This window comes from Peromyscus maniculatus, chromosome 3, assembly GCF_049852395.1.
Source record: "Peromyscus maniculatus bairdii isolate BWxNUB_F1_BW_parent chromosome 3, HU_Pman_BW_mat_3.1, whole genome shotgun sequence".
In the NCBI taxonomy this organism is placed as follows: Eukaryota; Metazoa; Chordata; class Mammalia; order Rodentia; family Cricetidae; genus Peromyscus; species Peromyscus maniculatus.
In genome coordinates this window covers 142,306,964-142,326,210 of record NC_134854.1, presented here as the reverse complement: position 1 = coordinate 142,326,210, position 19,247 = coordinate 142,306,964, and the positions used below count along the sequence as shown (strand labels likewise).

At 45.6% G+C, this 19,247-nt stretch overlaps 1 protein-coding gene across 14 annotated transcripts in view; it reads right to left on the bottom strand.

Annotated features, from left to right (window-relative positions):
* The window catches only part of Rad52 (RAD52 DNA repair protein), a 67,880-nt gene that overhangs the window by 18,114 nt on the left and 30,519 nt on the right, over positions 1-19,247 (bottom strand). For 9 of the 14 annotated variants that reach the window (XR_013050125.1, XM_042273998.2, XM_042273991.2 and 6 more), the window contains exon 1: positions 4,558-4,683. The exons of 1 other annotated variant lie outside the window; for it this stretch is intronic. The gene's annotated coding sequence lies outside the window, so the exon portion shown is untranslated. Of the gene's footprint in view, positions 1-4,257; positions 4,481-4,553; positions 4,684-19,247 lie in introns of those variants that run through there. 4 more of the 14 variants (XM_076567800.1, XM_042273995.2, XM_042273992.2 and 1 more) reach the window with 3 other exon arrangements.

The window sequence follows — 19,247 nt, the reverse complement described above, 5'->3', positions numbered from 1 at the left end:
TGCGGGAGGGGTGCGGGTGGGGTACGGGAGGGGTACAGGTGGGGTGCGGGTGGGGACAAAGCAAACAAAACATTTTTATCCTTTTCCATTTCCCCATTAACTAAAGCATTTCTAGTCATCTGTGGAGAAATGAGACATTGCCACCTGAGGAAATGGACATTTCTCCCTCTGCAACTGTTCTCCTCTTTTCAAAGAGAACAAAGCATTTTATAAAGTCCCTGAAGAGCTTGAGACCATTCCCTCAGCCACAAGAGAGCAATGGGGAATTTTAAGGCAAGAAAGATTAAAATCACACTTATGCCCCAGAAGGCCCTTTTTAACAGGGAACAACACAGGTCAATTACAGTCTCTACCACAACAGCCCAGAGGGCAACGAGAAAGTCAACCAGGATGATGGAAAGAAAGGACGGAGCATGAAAAGGGGAAGAAATGATAAGGTATGGGTCAGCAAGATGGCCCAGCAGGAAGGGTTGCCGCCAAGTCTGACAGCCTGAGTTCAAACCCCAGAACCCATGGTAGAGTGAGGACAGACTTCTGCACTGTCCTCTGGCCCCTCCCCCACATAACACCAACCCCAGCACCAAAGAAAGTCAATCAAAGAAACTGGGTTTTTAAATCCACCGCAGACTTTTTACTACTGAATCAATGAAGTGGTTATAGCATCAATTCCCATTATTCATGGTAGATATGTGAAGAACCATCCTTCCTCCATCTTCGGCTTGAAAGACATAGTAAAGACAAACTAGGCTCCTTCCTACTCATGATTAAACCTCTGTTTCTTGTGGTGATATACTGTGTACCCTAAGAAACTTATCTGGAGATCAGAGGTCAGAGCCAGCCACTAGATTAGACATAGAGGTCAGACGGTGGTGGCACAAACCCTTAATCCTATCACTTGGGAGGCAGATCTGGATCTCTGTGAGTTCAAGGCCACACTGGGAACAGTCAGGCAGTGGTGGTACAAACCTTTAATCCCTGGAAGTGACATGGCTGGGTGAAGAACAGTATGTAAGGTGTGAGGAGACAGAAATTTAGCAGCAGTTCAACTGAGACCCTCAGGGTTGAGAACTCAGAGGCTTTCAGTCTGAGGATTCATGGAAACAGGATCGGCTCAGGAGTTGGCGAGGTGAGGTTGGCTGTGGCTTGTTCTGTTTCTCTGATCTTTCAGCTTTCACCCCAATATCAGACTCTGTGTTTTTTTTTAATAAGACTGTTTAGCAATTCATGTTACATTTCTCAAGGACTGGGCTATGTCCACCTATAACCTGAACTACACATGGTTCTGTACTGCCTGTTCCAGGAATGGCAACCACGTCTTTGTTTCAAAACATTAACAACCATCTTGTAACCCTACCTTTGTTTCAAAAGGGTTGTTATGACTACCTGCTGTTATGACTACTTTGCTGTGACTACCTGTTGTTAAGACCACCTTACAATCATGTCCTTTTTTTCCAGGAGATTGTTACTACTGACTTGTTATACTCATGTTCTGCGCCTGTAATCCCCCTATTTTGCCTGACAAATCCCCCATTTGGAAACCTCTTACCACTGAACTATAAAAACCATGTCAGCTGGGGGTGGTGGTGATGTGCACTTTTAATCCCAGCACTTGGAAGGCAGAGACAGGTGCATCTCTTCGAGTTTTAGGCCAGCCTGGTCTACAAAGCAAGCTCCAGGAGAGCCAGGATTGTTACACAGACAAACCCTGTCTTGAAAAACCAAAAAATAACAAAAAATTAGTTTCAAAGTACAATGACCAAGCAATTCTGAGCAAATTGCCATATGTGGTATCAAGTGATAATACAGAGCCATAACAGGACCAGTAGGATCCTGGCCCTGGGACAGAACAAGGCTGTAGATCCACTGAAGAGCAAAGACACAGGTGCAAACCTTTACACAGCTATGGCCACCTGATTTTTAACAAAGAGGCCAAAACTCTCTTGAGAAAAGATAGTCTCTTCACTCAGCAGTTGTGGAGAACAGGTACACTACATGAAGAATGAAAGTAGATCCTTATCTAACACCCTCCACACCAATCAAATCCAAATGGATGAAAGACCTTAAAACAAGACTAATCTGCTGGAGAAAAAAGGAAAACATGTCAAGATACAGGCATAGGTAAGGATTCTGAGTAGGACTCTAGCTGCTAATGAAATAAGGCCAACAATCAATTCTATAAAAATAAAAATACCAAAGGAAAAGGCACAGAATGGAGAAAATCTGGCCAGCTTTACACTTGAGAGGCGATATGGAAATTACAACAATGCAAAAAGTTCAACAAGACAGCAAATAAGTCAGCGAAAACGGGCTAAGGAAATAAACAGAAATATAAATTCCAACAACATTTTATTTTATTTTTGTTTTTTGAGACAAGATTTCTGTGTGGCTTTGGAACCTGTCCTGGAACTTGCTCTGTAGACTAGGCTGGCTTCTAACTCACAGAGATCCGCCTGCCTCTGCTTCCCAAGTGCTGGGATTAAAGGCATGTGCCACCATCACACGGCTTATTTTATTTTTCTGGAGAGGGTTTCTTTGAGTTGCCCTGGCTGTTCTGGAACTTGCTTTACAGACCAGGCTGGCCTCAAACTCAATGCTCTGACTGCCTCTGCCTCCCAACTGCTGGGATTAAAGGCGTGTGCCTCTACCACCCGGTCCATTTTTTTTTTTTAATTACAAAGTTCGAATATTTTTTAAGAAATATTTTAATGTTTATTTTATGTGTATGTGTGTTTTGCCTGCATGCATGTCTAAGTACCACATGTGTGCCTAGTGCCCCCTAGTCCAGAAGGCGGCATTTCTTGCAATTAGTTATAAATAGCTGTAAGCCACCATGTGGGTGCTGAGAACTGAAACTGATTTCTTGGGAAGAACAGCCACTGCTCCTATCCACTGAGTCATCTCTCTCGCTCCAATATTTTTTATTTTTAATTAAAATATATCATTTCCCCTTCTCTCCTCCAATTCTTCCCATAGCCTGCCCCCAACTTCATGGCCTTTTTTTCTTTGTTTTAGGTACATAACACAGACACACATATATGAATAAATATATAAATACAAACCTACTGATTCTGTTTAATGTGGCATGATTTTAGGGCCAATCACTCGCTACTGGATAATCACTTGGTACTTTCTGGGAAAGACTTATTCTCCCTCCCTCAACAGTCACTAATTGCCTAGACTTCTTCATCTAGAGGTGGAGCCCTGTAAGAGTTCCCCCATCCAAGTTGGCATGTCAATTGGTGCTGTAATTGTCCAGGTCTGATTAAGGCAGCAACATTGAGATGTCCCGGGTGTAATGTCCTTATCATGTAAAAGACGCACTGTTACAGCGGACTCCCTGGTCTTCTGTTCTTACACTCTTTCCTACTCTTCACATGTTCTCTGTGACTCGGATGTAGGGTTTTATGTTATAACAGTTCAAATCTTTACTTGAAAGACTGGTTTTAACTATATATGTGTGTGTCTGTGTGTGGGTACGTGAATGTGAGTGAAGGGGCCTGTGGAGGCCAGAAGCATCAGATCCCCTGGAGCTGGGGTTATTAGTGGCTGTAAGGCACCTGCTGATGCGTGTTGGGAACTCAACCCAGTTCTCCCCAAGAGCAGAAACCACTGAGCCAGCCAGCCAGCCCCAGGCCAATGATAGATCCCGTCTCACTCCAGTCGGCATGACTGTCAACAAGAACACCAGTGGTAAAAGGCTAGGAGGGAGGGGGAGGTGCCCGTATTTGCTGATGGGAATATAAATTAGTGCAAATAATACAGAAATTAGTGTTGGGCATTTCTCAAAAAACCAAAACTTGTTTGTTTTGACCTCATGGCCTAGCTATCCCTCTCCTATGCATATGCCCAGAGGACTCTAGATCCAACCACAGAGATGCCTGCACGTCTGTTCATATGCTGCTCTATCCACAACAGCAACAAAGTAGAATCAGCCTAGACGGCCATCAACTTATCAACTGATGGATAATGAAAACGGGATAGACACAATGGAATTTTATTCAGCTGAAACAGCCCCTACACACATTAAAACTACTGTATTATTTCACCAAGTGAAACAGGTAAATTCACGGATACAAAGTAGAAGCGGAGCTAGGAGTAGGGAGGATGGGAAAGGCCGAGCTAACTAGGGCTTCAGGATTTATTTAGGGGTGATGAAAATGCTGTGAAACTCGATAATGCTAGGGGTTGCACAACCCCGAAAACATACTAGTAACCACAGAACTGTACACCTCCAAGGGCTGAATTTAGTGTACTCACGCACGCCTCGTTTTTCAAAGTCCAGAAAGACTGACTATGCGGCTACCCCGAACGTCAAATTCCTCAAATCCATCGGTTCTTCCCAACTCCACCCACTCCCTCCAGCTTCACCCAGTCACCGACAGTTACCGCGAGTGGGGCGCGGTGCAGAGCACCCCACCACCTCCAGGGCTGCCCTCCCCGGCACGCGATCAGCGACCGGGACCCGGCGCCTCCCCAGGTGAGACGCCCCCACGGAAGGCATGCGCAGCAGCCACCCGAGGAATTCCGGTCCGCGACCCCGCCGACCCACTCACGCGCCTCGGAACGCGGTGCACGCAGGAGCTCGGTCCCACTACCGGGCAGCCGAAGGGGGCCTCGCAGAAGAGACGGAGGCGCAAGCTCAGGCCACGCCGGGAAGGAGGCCCGCACCCAAGGCAAAAGAGGAGGAGCCGTAAGTCAAGTCAGAAGGCGACCCGGGCCGCAAAGCAGTCTGTCGCAAATCACGACGCGCGCTGGAGGCTGCCGAGCAAACGGCGTCCTGAGCCACTCGCTGTCATTCCCACCGCAGGCATTAGCCAGCCTCTCTACCTCCAGGATCTGTCCTTCCCACCGCAGGCATCGGCCAGCCTCTCTACCTCCAGGATCTGTCTGTCATTCCCACCGCAGGCATCGGCCAGCCTCTCTACCCCCAGGATCGGCCTGCAGCCGCGGCACCTCCGCTCTCGACGGTCCTTGCCCTCCCTTCAAGGATGCGGCTTCATCCAAGCCCCCTGGGGCTGGCTTTTCGCCCTTCATCCCGCTTGTGTAGGCGCCCTGCGAGGGGGCTCCTCCAGCATGTCTGTCACCTCACCTAGTGTGCACTTAAACTAGGAGGTCCTGGCAGCCAGCCTGAGGTGTAGTTTGTACACTGAGAACTTACTAAAGGAAAAAAAAAAAAAAAGAGGTCAGGCTTTTAGATTGCTACAATTTAACCAATTCATTATCTGGCCATTATCGTCAGGATCTTCGTTGTTTTCCTGGATGACTGACTTGACTAATCGTCTTGGAGTCAGATGCAATTAATAAATAAACCGAAAGTCCTCTAACCTATTGTAGAGCCCAAACCTACAAGACCAGGATATTTGCACAGGACAATGGCACTATCTGCAAGAAGAACTCAGCGGTTTCTGGAATAAGTTGACCACTCAACTTGTCCATTCCTTGAATAAAGAGAAAAGCATCTTTTGCCAGGCCGTGGTGGCACATGCCTTTAAATCCCAGCACTTGAAGGCAGAGCCTGGGGGATCTCTGAGTTCGAGACCAGTCTGTTCTACAGAGTGAATTCCAGGATAGCCAAGGCTACATAGAGAAACCCTGTCTCTGAATTAATTAATTAATTAATTAATTAATTCCAGGATAGTCAAGGCTACATAGAAAAACCCTGTCTCTGAAAGAAAGAAAGAAAGAAAGAAAGAAAGAAAGAAAGAAAGAAAGAAAGAAAGAAAGAAAGAAAGAAAAGCATCTTTTGAAACTGTGCTACTGGCTAATGGGAAATTACCAAACCTGCCAGACCTAGTGGGACAGTCCTGTAAACTCAAGTTACTGGGGAAGCTGAAACAGGAGTATCCCAAGTTCAAGACTAGCCTGGGCTAGCCTGTCTCAAAATAAGTAAAACGGAGGATGTTATAGTAGTAGTAGTAGTATGACACTTGTTAGCATATATGAAGCACTGGACTGCATCCCAAGGGTAGAGGAGGAGTCCATCAGCATCAGTGGCCTGAGAGAAAACTCCACAGTTAAGAGCACACTTGCTGCTATTTCAGAGAACCTGAATTAGGCTGCCCACATCCAAATCAGGCAACTCACAACAGCCTGTACCTGCAGTTCTGGGGGACCCAACACTCTCTTCTGGCCTCTGAAGGTACCATATACATATGGCATTCATTCACACAGACACACAACACACACATACACATAATTAAAAATTTAAAAAATGAAGCTGGGCATAGTGATGCAGACCTTTAATCCCAGCACTCTGGAGGCAGAAGCAGGTGGATCTCTGAGTTGGAAACCAGCCTGTTCTATGTAGTGAGTTTCAAAACAGCCAGTGCTTCATAAAAGACAGACCCTGTCCAAAAAAAAAAAAAAAAGACTGGTGAGTTTGCTCGATTTTAAGACTACTTCTTGCTCCTGCAGAGGACTGGGGTTACATTCCCAGCACCCACATGGCAGCTCGAAACTACCTGTAACTCCAGTTCTAGGGCTGGTGCCTGCTTCCAGCCTCCTTGGGTATGTGGTGCCCATACATCCATGTAGGCAAAATACTCATACCCATAAAGTAATAAATCTAAAAAAAATGTTTTTAAAGAAGAAGGGGGCTACTTTACCCTGAGCCAGCAAATCAAGAAAAGCTTGCCTCTTCCTCTGTTCACAGAACACCTTATATATCTCTCAATCAATGGTGTCTCTCTTCAGCTCCAGCTAAAGTCAGGCAATTCATTTCAAAGTTTCAATAAAGCCTTGCCTATCTTTGGCAAAATTTGGCTAGGTTTTTTGTTTGTTTGTTTGTTTTTGGAGTGTTTTGTTGTTGTTTGTTTTGTTTTTTACCATTTCCATGCCAAATAATCTCATCTCTGTTAACACAACACACACTTTTGTTGTTTCTGGACCTTACATGATACCCCAGGCTGGCCCCTTGAACTCACCCTAGAGCCAAGAATGAGCTTGAACAGCTGACTGATGCTTCTGGCTTCATTTCCCAAGTACTAGAATGAGAGGTCTGCACTGCCTGGTAGATTCCTACTGAGGGTTGAACACAGTGCTTCAGACATGCTAGGCAAGCACTAGGCATGTGCCAAATACAGCTCCATTCCTTGTTGGCATTTTGGGTTTTGTTTTGTACAAACGGTGAGTGTGAACGCACACTCACATGCAGGAGTTCAAGGACAAGTTTGTGGACTTGATTGTCTCCTTCCCCCAAGTGGATTCTGGGAATTGAGCTCAGGTGGTCAGGCTTGGCAGCAAACTTGGTTATCCACAGGGTCACCTTGCAAGGCCTGTGTTTGTTTGTTTGTTTACTATTCTAACAAGATTGTGAATTATAGCTCCCTGTGGTTTTGATTGGCATTTTCTTTTTTTGTTTGTTTTGTTTTGTTTTTTTGTTGGGTTTGTTGTTGTTGTTTTTTGAGACAGGGTTTCTCTGTATAGGTTTGGTGCCTGTCCTGGATCTCACTCTGTAGACCAGGCTTGTCTCGAACTCACAGAGATCCTCCTGGCTCTGCCTCCTGAGTGCTGAGATTAAAGGCATGCGCCACTACCACCTGGCTGGCATTTTCTTTATTTGTGTGTGTGTGTGTGTGTGTGTGTGTACATGGTATATATGTAGGTATACATGTGCCACTGTGTACATATGTGCCATTGTGCATACGTGAAGGTCAGAGGACAACTTTCTGGAGTCTAGTCTCCTTCCACCTTTAGGTAGGGTCCAGGGATTGAACATAGGTCATCAGGTTTTCACTGCAATTGTTTTACCTGCTGAGCCATCTGGCTGAACCCCTTTCCTTTATGATTACTGACATTAAACATCTTTTCATATTCCTTTTAGATATCCATATATCTTATTTGGAGAAATGTATATTTGGGGCCTCTTACATGCATTTTTTTTTTTTTGAGACAAGCCAGATGTGGTGGTTTGAAAGAAAATTTCCCCCAAAGGGAATGGCACTATTAGGAGGTATGGCCTTATTGAAGTAAGGTGTGGCCTTGTTGGAGTGTGTATCATTGTGAGGCCAGCTTTGAGGTCTCTTTCACTCAAGCTTTGTTCAGTGTGACACAGAGACTACTTTCTGCTGCCTGCAAGATGCAGGACTCTCAGCTCCTTTTCCCAGCACCATATCTGCCTGCACGCCACCATGTCTCACAGTGATGATAATGGACTAAACCTCTGAACTGTAAGTGAGCCACCCCAATTAAATGTTTTTCTTTACAAGAGTTGCTGTGGTCGGACCGGGCGGTGGTGGCACACACCTTTAATCCCAGCACTCGGGAGGCAGAGCCAGGAGGATCTCTGTGAGTTCGAGGCCAGCCTGGTCTACAGAGATCCAGGAAAGGCACAAAGCTACACAGAGAAACCCTGTCTGAAAAAAAAAATGAGTTGCTGTGGCCACGGTGTCTCTTCACAGCAATAGAAACCCTAACACCAGGGCCAGCCTCACAATCACTGCTCTTCCTGCCTCTGCCTCCTACATGCTGGAAGTGTGGGTGTGAGCCATGGTCCCTGATTGTTTACTCTTTCTTAAAGTAGGGATATTTGGGCTTATTTGGTGTTACAGGAGTTACTTGTATATTTGGGTTATTCATCCCCTATCAAATATATAGTTTAAAAATACTTCCTCCTGTTCTGTGGGTTGCCTTTTCATTCTGTGGCTTGTTTTTGTTTTTTGTTTTGTTTTGTGTTGTGTTGAAGCTTTTTAGGTTGTTATCTTGCTTGTCCTGTTGTGCCTTTGGTATTACATGTAGGAAATCATTGCTAACCCAATACCATAAAGAAATGTGTGTGTTATTTTGAGGGTTTTTTTATTTGTTTTGCTTTTAAAATGGGGTCTCTCTGTGGAACTCAGGCTGGCCTCAAACTTGTCATCCTCCTGCCCCAACCTCCCAAGTTGCTGGGATTACAGGTGTGCACCACCAGCCACCGTGCCTGGCTTTTATTTTTATTTTCACTTTTTCTTTTCTTTTTTAAGCCATAGCTTCCCTGGAACTCACAGGTGGCTCGATATGGCCCTAAACTCACAATTCTCTTGTCTCTACCTCCTGAGTACAGAGAATGAGTTTGTTATTGCACTGTAGGAAGACAATCTGACTTCATTCTCTGGCCTGGGAATATCAATTTTCTCCAGCATCATGAATCGAGGAGACTATCCCTTGCTCGATATGTATTCTTGGAGCTATTGGTCAAATATCATTTGAGCAACATCCAGGGGTTTATTTCTGGGCTGTTTCCAAAGAAATTTCATGAGCATCCCCTTCTCTGAGAAGAGTTCAGGGAGACTGGCTCTGTAAGAGCCTTCCTTTGCTTTGATGGTATTGATAATTCATTTCCAAGGCCATTATTTTCACATTGGAGAAACCTCTAATTTTCCTTTTGCATTTCTCAAAAGCATGCTGCTTATGATATATTAGAAGTCAGAGTGGAGGATGCTACTGTTAAATTAACAATGACTCACTTTGTAAATCTTTAATAACAATAGTTCTTACATGGTGCTAACTTTGGTTCTGAGCCTGTAAACATTGTATATAATTCACTAAATCCTTATACTTTATAATAACCTCATGGGGTAACCTAATGAGATACCATAATGGCTTACCGTAAAATACTGTCCATTTTAATACTTATCATTATTTATTTACTATCAAGAAGGAGAATAAAAGTCAGGTATGGTAGCTCCTGCTTCTAATCCCAGCACTTGTGAGTCTGAAGGAGGAGGATTGCCACAACTTTGAGGCTGACCTAGGCTACATAGCAAATTTCAGACTAGTTTGCGCTACAGAATGAGGCCCTGACTCAAAACAAAAACAGGGAGACATGCTGGCCTAAACCTGTAACCCCAGCACTTGGAAGATAGAGGCAGGAGGATTAGGAGTGGAAGGTCATCCTCAGCTGTGGGATGAGTCTGAGGGCAGCCTCGGCTACAGAAAAGGGAGAAAGGGGTGGGGGGCAAGAAAATAAAGAGAAACAGGAGGCTGGGCATGCATACCTGTAATCCCAGCAAAGGAGACAGGAGGATCTCACATTCTAGGCCAGCCTGGGTTAAACAGCAAGGTTAAGACACCCTCAACTGTACAGTGGAACCTCGTCTCCAGAGTTTCCACAGCAATAACAGATGCCTGTTCACACAATGGAAATGTATAGCCCCTGCTCTGAGGACAGTGACAGAGAAAATTATTCAATGTAACCACACTAGAAAGAAGAGCAGACAAACGGGTCTAGTGACTCCAAGTTCATCTTCTTTTTTAGCTTTTCTTTTGAAGTTTTATTTATTTGTATGTGTGAGCATCTGCACATATGTGGGTAGCACCTGATACCCACAGAGACCAGAAGAGGGAGTCAGATCCCTTGGAACTCGAGTTACAGACTGGAGTGAACCTGAACCAGGTCTTCTGCAAGAGCAAGTGCCCTTAGCCACAGAGCCATCTCTATGGTCCCTCTTTTTTTGTGTGCTTCGAAGACAGGGCCTTACACTGTAGTCCAGACTGGCCTGGAACTCATGCGGTAGCCTCCGCCAGCCTCAGACTCTCCATGACCCTCCTGCCCTATCGACACAAGTGCTAGGCTTACATGTGTGAGAAACTGCCTGATGCAGCAGTATCTTTAAGTACACGAAAGAGTCTCTCTCTCTCTTCAAGTGCTGGGATTAAAGGCATGCACCACCACCACCGCCCGGCCACAAAATGTTTCAATAACAATTTATATTGTAATCTTTAATTAGACATTTGTTAAAGTCCCAGAATTTACTACCAGTCTGAACAATGTGAACCCAATGCCACCTGGCTGACAAGAAACATCCAATTTCAGAAATGTGACCGTGTTAAAATTGTATTTTGGGATTAAAGAAATTACCCTCATTTTGTAGGTGTGGCACAAAGGGATTTAGTGATTTTACAGGAGCCGTGTAGTTACCAGCTTAATCAGACTGGTGGCTGGCTGGGTTTGTTTATTCACTTTAGTTTGTGGGTGCCGGTGGCAGAACCTGGGGTCTCACATGCTAGGGAAGTGGTCTACCACTGACAGAGACACACATTTGACTTCGCCAGACTGTGACCTCAGGGATCTGCCTTAGAGTCAGTATCTTTGCCACAAAGAGAACTTCAGAGTCTAATAAGAGAATTCCCTACACATCTTCACCAGTCATCCCATTCCTGCTGGCAGAAACCTCCCAGGAAAGTGAGTCCTACCATGCACTTTAGAAATCTAGTTTGGGGCTGAGGAAATGGCTCAGTCATTGAAGGACTTGCTACACAAGAATAAGGACCAGAGTTGAGAGGACTAACATCCATGGGGAAAGCCAGGCATAGCAGTGTGCACCTGTAATTCCAAGATGAGGCCCAGCTTCAGTGAGAGACCTTGTCTCAAAAAATAAAACTAGGCCGGGCAGTGGTGGCACACACCTTAAATCCCAGCACTTGGGAGGCAGGCAGATCTCTGTGAGTTCCAGGCCAACCTACAGAGCGAGTCCCAGGACAGGCTCCAAAGCTACACAGAGAAACCCTGTCTTGAAAAAACAAAACAAAACAAACAAATAAAAATTAGGTGGAAAGCGATTGAGAAAGATACTTAGTATCAATCTCCTCTCCCACAAGAATTCACATACAAAAATATATTAAAATTCTTTAAAACTTGTAAAAAATGTTTATTACAGTTGTTTATTTTGTGTGCATGGGTGGGTGGGTATGCACACACATGTGGAGGTCAGAGTGCACCCTGCAGGGGTCTGTTCTTCCACATGTGGGTTCCAGGGATTGAACAGACACTGTTAGACTTGGAGGCAAGCGCCTTTACTTGATAAGCCATCTTGCTTCCCCAAAAATCTGTCTTTGGACATTCACTAACTGAAAGATAGTGCTCCTGTATTCCAATTTTGTACTTCATCTGTGCTTTGGGACCACACATGACAAATTGGATGTCTTTTTGTGTGTGACAATGTCTTAGGTTTTTTTATTTTCCCCAAGATCTGGCCGCTCATTGGATTTCAGTCATGTTTTCTGAACACTTAGCACATAAAGTCCAGCAGAGAATGGAAAGCCTGGTGAAGTAGAGGACCCACTCCTATAGAATTCATAAAATCTTAGCTCTATACTAGAAATATTTTCCATAGAAATTTAAAGTGGTAAGAGAGAAGTTTAGATAATAAAATTTAAATGAATGATGTCACGTCTGAAGCAGCAGGAAGTCTTCATGGAGAAAGAAGCAGGTGAGATGAAATTTATTATCTCTGTGCCTGAACTGACATCAGACTGAGACACACAGGGAGACCTTGGTAGCTTAGTTAGGCTGTTTTCCTGGCTAGTTTTATGTCAACTCTACACAAGCTAGAATCATTTGGGAGAGGGAACCTCAATTAAAGAAAAAGAAGAAGAAAACACAAGAAAAGCCCCCATAAGATCCAGTGGTAGGGCATGAAAGACGATATTAGGGCATCTTCTTAATTAGTGAATGACTGGGGTTGGGGGAGGGAGCCCATTGTGGGTGAAGATACCCCCTGGTCATATGGTCCTGGGTTCCATAAGAAAGCAGGCTGAGCAAGCCATGGGAAACAAGCCAGTAAGCAGCTCCCCTCCATGGCCTCTGCATCAGCTCCTGCCTCCAGGTTCCTGCCTAGTTTGAGTTCCCGCCTTGGCTTCCCTCAATGGACTGTGATTCAGGATATGTAAACCAAATGAACCAAGTTGTTTTTGTTCATGGTGTTTCATCACAGCAATAGTGACCTTAACCAAGACAGGAATTGATACTAGAATCATGGGATGTTGCTGTAACAGACTTGATCCTGTGTTTTGTTTTTTGTTTGTTTGTTTGTTTGTTTTGGAGGAGGGGGTCGTGGAAGGACTTTAAAACTTTGGGCTAGAAAAGCCATTGTGTGTTCAAAACTTGGTGAGGCATTCTGTGGGAGCCTGGAAGAAAAGAGTGTTGAGAGAAATGCAGATGATGGAGGCCCGGCTTGTGAAGTTCCAGAGGGAAGTTTGGGAGCCACTTAAAACTCGGCTGAAGCTATTGCATATATTGAATTACTAATCCGTGGTTCCAGTTAGCTAGGACTGAAGAATCAGCTGTGATTAACAAGACACCAGAACCACTAACGTGAAAACTTGGCTGGGACAGTCTGTACGAGTAGGTCACAGGAGCGGAGAAGTTAGCAGTGGCTAAGAAGAGACCAGCATCATTGAGGTAAAATCTTCTGGGAGTATTTCCTCAGGGCTGGCACACAGAAGTAGGTTACAGAGGAAGCCAGTGTTGAACCACAGGCTGGCAGCCAAACTTCATCATGTATAAAGGTCTCCTAGGCCCGGCAGTGGTGGCGCACGCCTTTAATCCCAGCACTCAGGAGGCAGAGGCAGGCAGATCTCTGTGAGTTCGAGGCCAGCCTGGTCTACAGAGCAAGTTCCAGGACAGGCTCCAAAGCTACATAGAGAAACCCTGTTTTAAAACAAAAAAAACAAAACAAAACAAAAAGTCTCCCAGGTGGAACTGGTTTTGAAGGCATTCATGGAGGGCTCATGGAGAGCAGCTGAGACTTAGCACTGTGAGAGGACATGAGAGGCCACTGGTGAAGGTGCAGCCCCAGTAGCAGCTGAAGCCCCAGGACTGAAGGGGTCATGCAGAGAAGTTGAGGCTTGGCACCATGAAGAGAGCCCAGGAGCGCCTATTGGTGAAAGTGCAGCCCAGCAGCAGCAGAGACCCCAGGACTTTGGAGACACCAGCGCCTTGGGATGACTGCCAAGACAGCAGCAGCCATGGGGTGGAGCCAGCCTGAGCTCAGAGCCAGGCTGTGTGTGCTGTGGGAGGAGCCAGACGATGCTGAGTGAGCCCCAGAAGTCTGACGCTGAACTTTACACTGTTGGATTTTGGTTTTGCTTTGATGTGATTATGACTGTGTCCTGGATCTCCCCTCTTGGAAGAAAGATTTATGTTGATTTTATAGGAGCTCACAGTTGAGAGACTTTGAACTTTCAAAGAAATTTTGGAATTTTAAAGACACTGAATTTGTTGTTTTTGTTTGTGTGTTTGGGTGAGCAGGCTGGTCTTGAACTCACAGAGATCTGCCTGCCTCTGCCTCTCGAATGCTGGGATCAAAGGCGTGTGCCACCACCGGCAAAGACACTGGTTTGTAAAGTGTTTGAATTTGTAAAGACTATGGGATTTTAAGTTTGTAGTAAGTTTTATATTGTGATATTTATTAATATGAGATTTCTGGGATGAACAAAAAGGAAAGGTTATTGTTAAATAGTGTTGTATTGTACTGGTGTGTCAAGTTGACCAGGAGTCAATTGGACTGGCTAGTTTTATGTCAACCTGACACGAGCTAAAGTCATCTGAGAGGAGGGACCCTCAATTGAAAAAATGCCTCCATCAGATCCAGCTATAGGCAGGCAAGACTGTAGGGCATTTTCTTAGTGATTGATGGGGGAGAGCCCAGTTCATTGTGGGTGGAGATCCCCCTAGTCAGGTGGTCCTGGATTCTAAAAAAAAAAAAAAAAAAAAAAAAAAAAAAAAAAAAAGCAGGATAAAGAGGCTACGAGGAGCAAGCCAAAAAGCAGCACTCTTCCATGGCCTCTGCATCAGCTCCTGCCTCCAGGTTCCCACTGGGTTTGAGTTCCTGCCTTGGCTTCGCTCAGTGGACTGTAATTTGGGATATGTGAGCCAAATAAACCCTTTCTTCCCCAAGTTGCTTTTGGTCATAGTGTTTCATCACAGCAATAGCAACCTTAATTGGATCTTGACTCAGCTAAAAGACACACACCTCTGGGCAAGTCTGTGAAGGTGTTTTCTGGATGGGTAAACTGAATGGTGAAAAATCTCCTAGAGTGGACAGAACCTTCTAGTGTCCACCCATATAGAAAGAGGGGAAAGTGGGGCTGTGATTCTGTTTGCCTGCCCTCACTTCTTGCTGATGAGTGCATCTACTGTGCTGCTGCTGCTGCTACTGCTACATCCTTCAGTGACATCAAAACCCAGCTTCTTGGGACTTCCAAGGATGACTGAAGACCAGAAGTTGTCTGGGAATCCCCCAGGCCTTTAACACCAGATAGGGACTGCTGAGTCTTCCAGCCCCATAGGCTGAACAGCTAGCTGCCTTGTTCTCAGCCTCTCCCATGTGCAGACAGCTATTGTTGGGCTACCCAGCCTGTATCAAGAAAGGCAATCTACTAAATGCCCTCTGTAATAGAGAATCCTGTCAGTCCCGCTGCTCCATTCTGCCCAATGGAGGGACAACCTTTCCCTGAGGTGTTGGGGGGCGGGGGAGGGGCACCACAAGACACATTGTTAAAATGTTACTACAGTGTTAATGACTAGTTCTTTAGGTGAGCACTCCTTTGGTATTCATCTTCCTAAAGAAGCAAAGCTTTGGGGACAAGGGCAATTTGACTCCCTAATTAGTAGCTGTCGGACTCTGCCTTGCTAGCCTGATGCCTTGAGCAAAAGACTTACCAGTCTGACCCCAATCAGACTACCCTTATCCAGCACTAGCTGTCTTGAACTCCCCTAAAGACACCTTGAGACACCCCTACAAAGATTGCAGCTGATGATCCCAGCTCCCGGAGACATAGACAGACTGTAAAATACTATGTACAGAATTTTGTTATCATGAGCCTTGATAAACTCTAGGTAACCCTATAAGAAGTAGACTATTATATGTCCCGGGCCAATTAGATGTGTGGGGGTGGGTGGGTGGGGCTTCACTAGTTTTTTTTTTTTTTTTCCTTTGGGACAGGGTTTCTCTGTAGCTTTGGTGCCCATCCTGGATCTCGCTCCGTAGACCAGGCTGGCCTCGAACTCACAGAGAACTGCCTGGCTCTGCCTCCCGAGTGCTGGGATTAAAGGCGTGTGCCACCACCTCCTGGCTTTTATTAGGTTTTTCTATGTTGTAATAAATACCTTGACAAAAAGCAGCTTGGTGAGGAAATAGTTTATTTCATCTTACAACTCTCAGGTCAACTCTCAGGTCACACTTCATTGCTGAGGGAAGCCAGGGCAAAATGAGCAGGAACCTGGAGTCAGGATATGATGCTGAGACCATAGAGGAAGCTACATACTGGCTTGTTCCTGTGCCTTGGTCAGCTTGCTTTCTTATATAACTCAGGACCACCTGACCTGGGTGCCCACGGTGAGCTGGCCCCTCCCACATCAATCATTAATCAAGAGAAGTCCTCACAGACTTGCTTACAGGCTACTCTGATGGAGGTATTTTTGTGTCAAATTGTCAAAACCCCAGAGCACAGAGCATTTGAAAGGCATGCAAGTTTTGGCCTATAGAAAAGGACAGAAATTTCTCCTGATCAAAGGATTTTAAAGCCTACTGTCTTTCACTTATGAACCAGACTTCCTCCATCTTAGGCTTAAAAGCCAATTTATAATAGAGACAAACTGGGCTCAATCCTGTTTATGATTAAATCTATTTCTCAAGGATTGGGCTTTGTCCCACCTGTGACCTTACTTACAAATGGTTTTGTACTGCTCCTCCAGGAAATGACAACCATGTCTTTGTTTCCAAAAGTTGTTTATAACCATCTTGCACCCTCACCCTGCTCTTGTTTCAAAAGGTAGTTATGACTACCTTGTTATGACTGCCTTGTTATGACCACTTACAATCACGTCTTTGTTTCAGGAGGTTATTATGACTGACTTGTTATGTTTATGTTCTGCTCTAGTCACCCACCTATTTTGCCTGACAAATCCCCCATTTGGAAAACCCCTATGTAAATGGAGTTTCTCTGTCCCACCCCATCCTGCAGCTAATCCCAAATAACCATTCAGAGGCTTATATTAATTATAAATGTTTGGCCAGTGGCTCAGGCTTATTATTAACTAGCTCTTACATTTAAATTAAGCCATTCCTACTAATGCATTGCCATATGGCCTGTGGCTTACCTGTCCTTCAGCATCCTGCTTCTTGGGTGGTTTATGGCATCTCTTTCCACACCATTTCTCTTCCCCTCCTTAGTTTGTTTTTTCTGCCTAACCTTATCCTGCCTGGCTATTGGCCAAACACCTTCTTTATTAACTAGTGGGAGTAATACACATCACAGTGTACAGAAGGACCACCCCACAGCACCCCTATACTTGAGCTATAAAAATTTTGTCTTCCTCACATCCAATGCTGACCTCTCAAATCCTGCTTTAGGGGGAGGCAGCTCATGTACATGAATAAAAAAGCTTGCTTTAATGAATTTCTTGCTTTAGTTAATTTGACCATCATGATTTGGGTCAGAGGTCTTTCTCCTCGAATCTTTGGGATTAACATCACCTCATCAGTGTAGTGGTTATTTTTGCTTTTGCTCTATGCTGACATCCTTTTCTGCAGAATTGTGTAGTAACAACTGCGGCACTTTCACTAGTCTCTCGATGATCTTATTTCCAACAACTGGGCAACCTTTGCCACCTACCTGCAAGAGAGAGCATCATGCCTGGGGCAGGGAGGGGATTTCTGCAACTGGAGCTAAGAGACAAGGCTACCATTGGTCCAAAGCACAAGCCTCTATGACTGTGATTGGTGCTAAGAGACAAGATAGGCAAACGGATGGCTCTGATTGGTCCAAACACCCCTTCTTTGTCTCATAGCTCCTTCCTGCTCTGGTGTTGCTCATTAGGTCCTCTACATGAGGCCCTCTAAACGACACGGTCGGGCAGGTAAAAGTGCTTGCAGCGAGCCCCCGCAGACCTGAATCTGATTCAGGACCCCACAATGGAAGGAGAAAGCCAAGTTGTCCTCTGACTCCACCCCCGGCTGTGGTATGCTCAAACCCCCCCCCCACACACACACAACTGATAATAGTTACAGTAATTTTAAAAGTTCAATCTCTCAGCCGGGCATGGTGGCACATGCCTTTAATCCCAGCACTCAGGAGGCAGAAGTGGATCTCTGTGAGTTCGAGGCCAGCCTGGTCTATAGTTTCCAGGACAGTCAGGACAGTTACGCAGAGAAACCCTGCCTTGAAAAACAAAACAAAACGAGGACAACAACAACAAAGCTCAAGCTCTCGGTCTATCTTTTCTGGCCAGCTTTTGGGAGCGCTGGCTGTTCTGTGCAGGCAGCAGCCGTGGAGGCAGCCACAGCAGAGGCACCAGCCCCGGAGTGGACCGGAAGGTCCGACAGTTGGCAACCCGTGCTGCTGGGAATGCAACAAGGCAGTTTATTGATTGACAGCCGAGGTAATCACAGTGGTGGTCCTGGCAACTCATTACTAGCTTGAGGCTGCTGACTCAGGCTCCCAAGAGCCCAGCACACATATCCACCCTACACCCTGTTTCTGAACCCACATCCTGGCTTTGGTACCCAGTCCCAAAGGTTGAGAAAATGGCAGCAGCCGGGACAATATGTTAATCCCACCCCTCTCCATGAGGTGTTGGTGCCTGTGACTGAGGCTGTGTCTGGAGCCCAATTCTTCTGGCTCTGGAGCAGTGGGAGGTACCCTGGTTTGTACCCTGTCTCCATGCATTGTCCCTGAACAGGCAGGCACTCCAAGTTGTCCTGGAAGTGGCCACTGAACTGTGGGAAGAAGCAGGAGGAGAAAAAGGGAGGGGGGAGGAGAGTGGAGCTGGGACCAAAGAGGGTTAAGGGGCTGTAAGGAGCCTCAGAAGAGACAGAGACCCTGAAGCCTGGGTTACCAGAATAATTCCAGACAGCTCTCAAGTCCTCAGCACCCAGGGTGCCACACCGGAGATCCAGTAGTACCAGATGTTACCAAGGGCTAGTGGCCCCAAAGCCACACCTCTAGTGTAGAGGGTCCCCGGTCTCTGAAGCATGTACGAGGCCTGGACTCTGGTGTTTCGGCCTGCCTGCTGCTACCTTTACTGTTCTCAAATGAGTTCATGAGCCGCTAAGGGAGGGGAAGTGGGACATAACAATTTGAGTTTTTTATGGCCTTTTGCCTGCAGCAAGTTTCCATCTCCTTGTGGTTTTTTAAAGAAGTTTGATTTTATCATTAATCGTGTGTGCTTATTAGCTTTTTTTTTTTCTTTTTCAATTTGACACAGTCATCTGGGAAGAGGGGAATTGCTTAACTGAGGAATTGCTTCCATCAGAATGGCATGTAGGCAATTCTATGAGACATTTTCTGTACTACTGACTGATGTGGAAGGACCCAGCTCACTGTGGGCACTGCCACCCCTGAGCAGATGGTCCTGGGTGTTATAAGAAAGCAAGTGAGCACCGGGCGGTGGTGGCGAACACCTTTAATCGCAGCACTCAAGAGATAGAGCCAGGTGGATTTCTGTGAGTTCGAGGCCAGCCTGGTCTACAGAATGAGATCCAGGA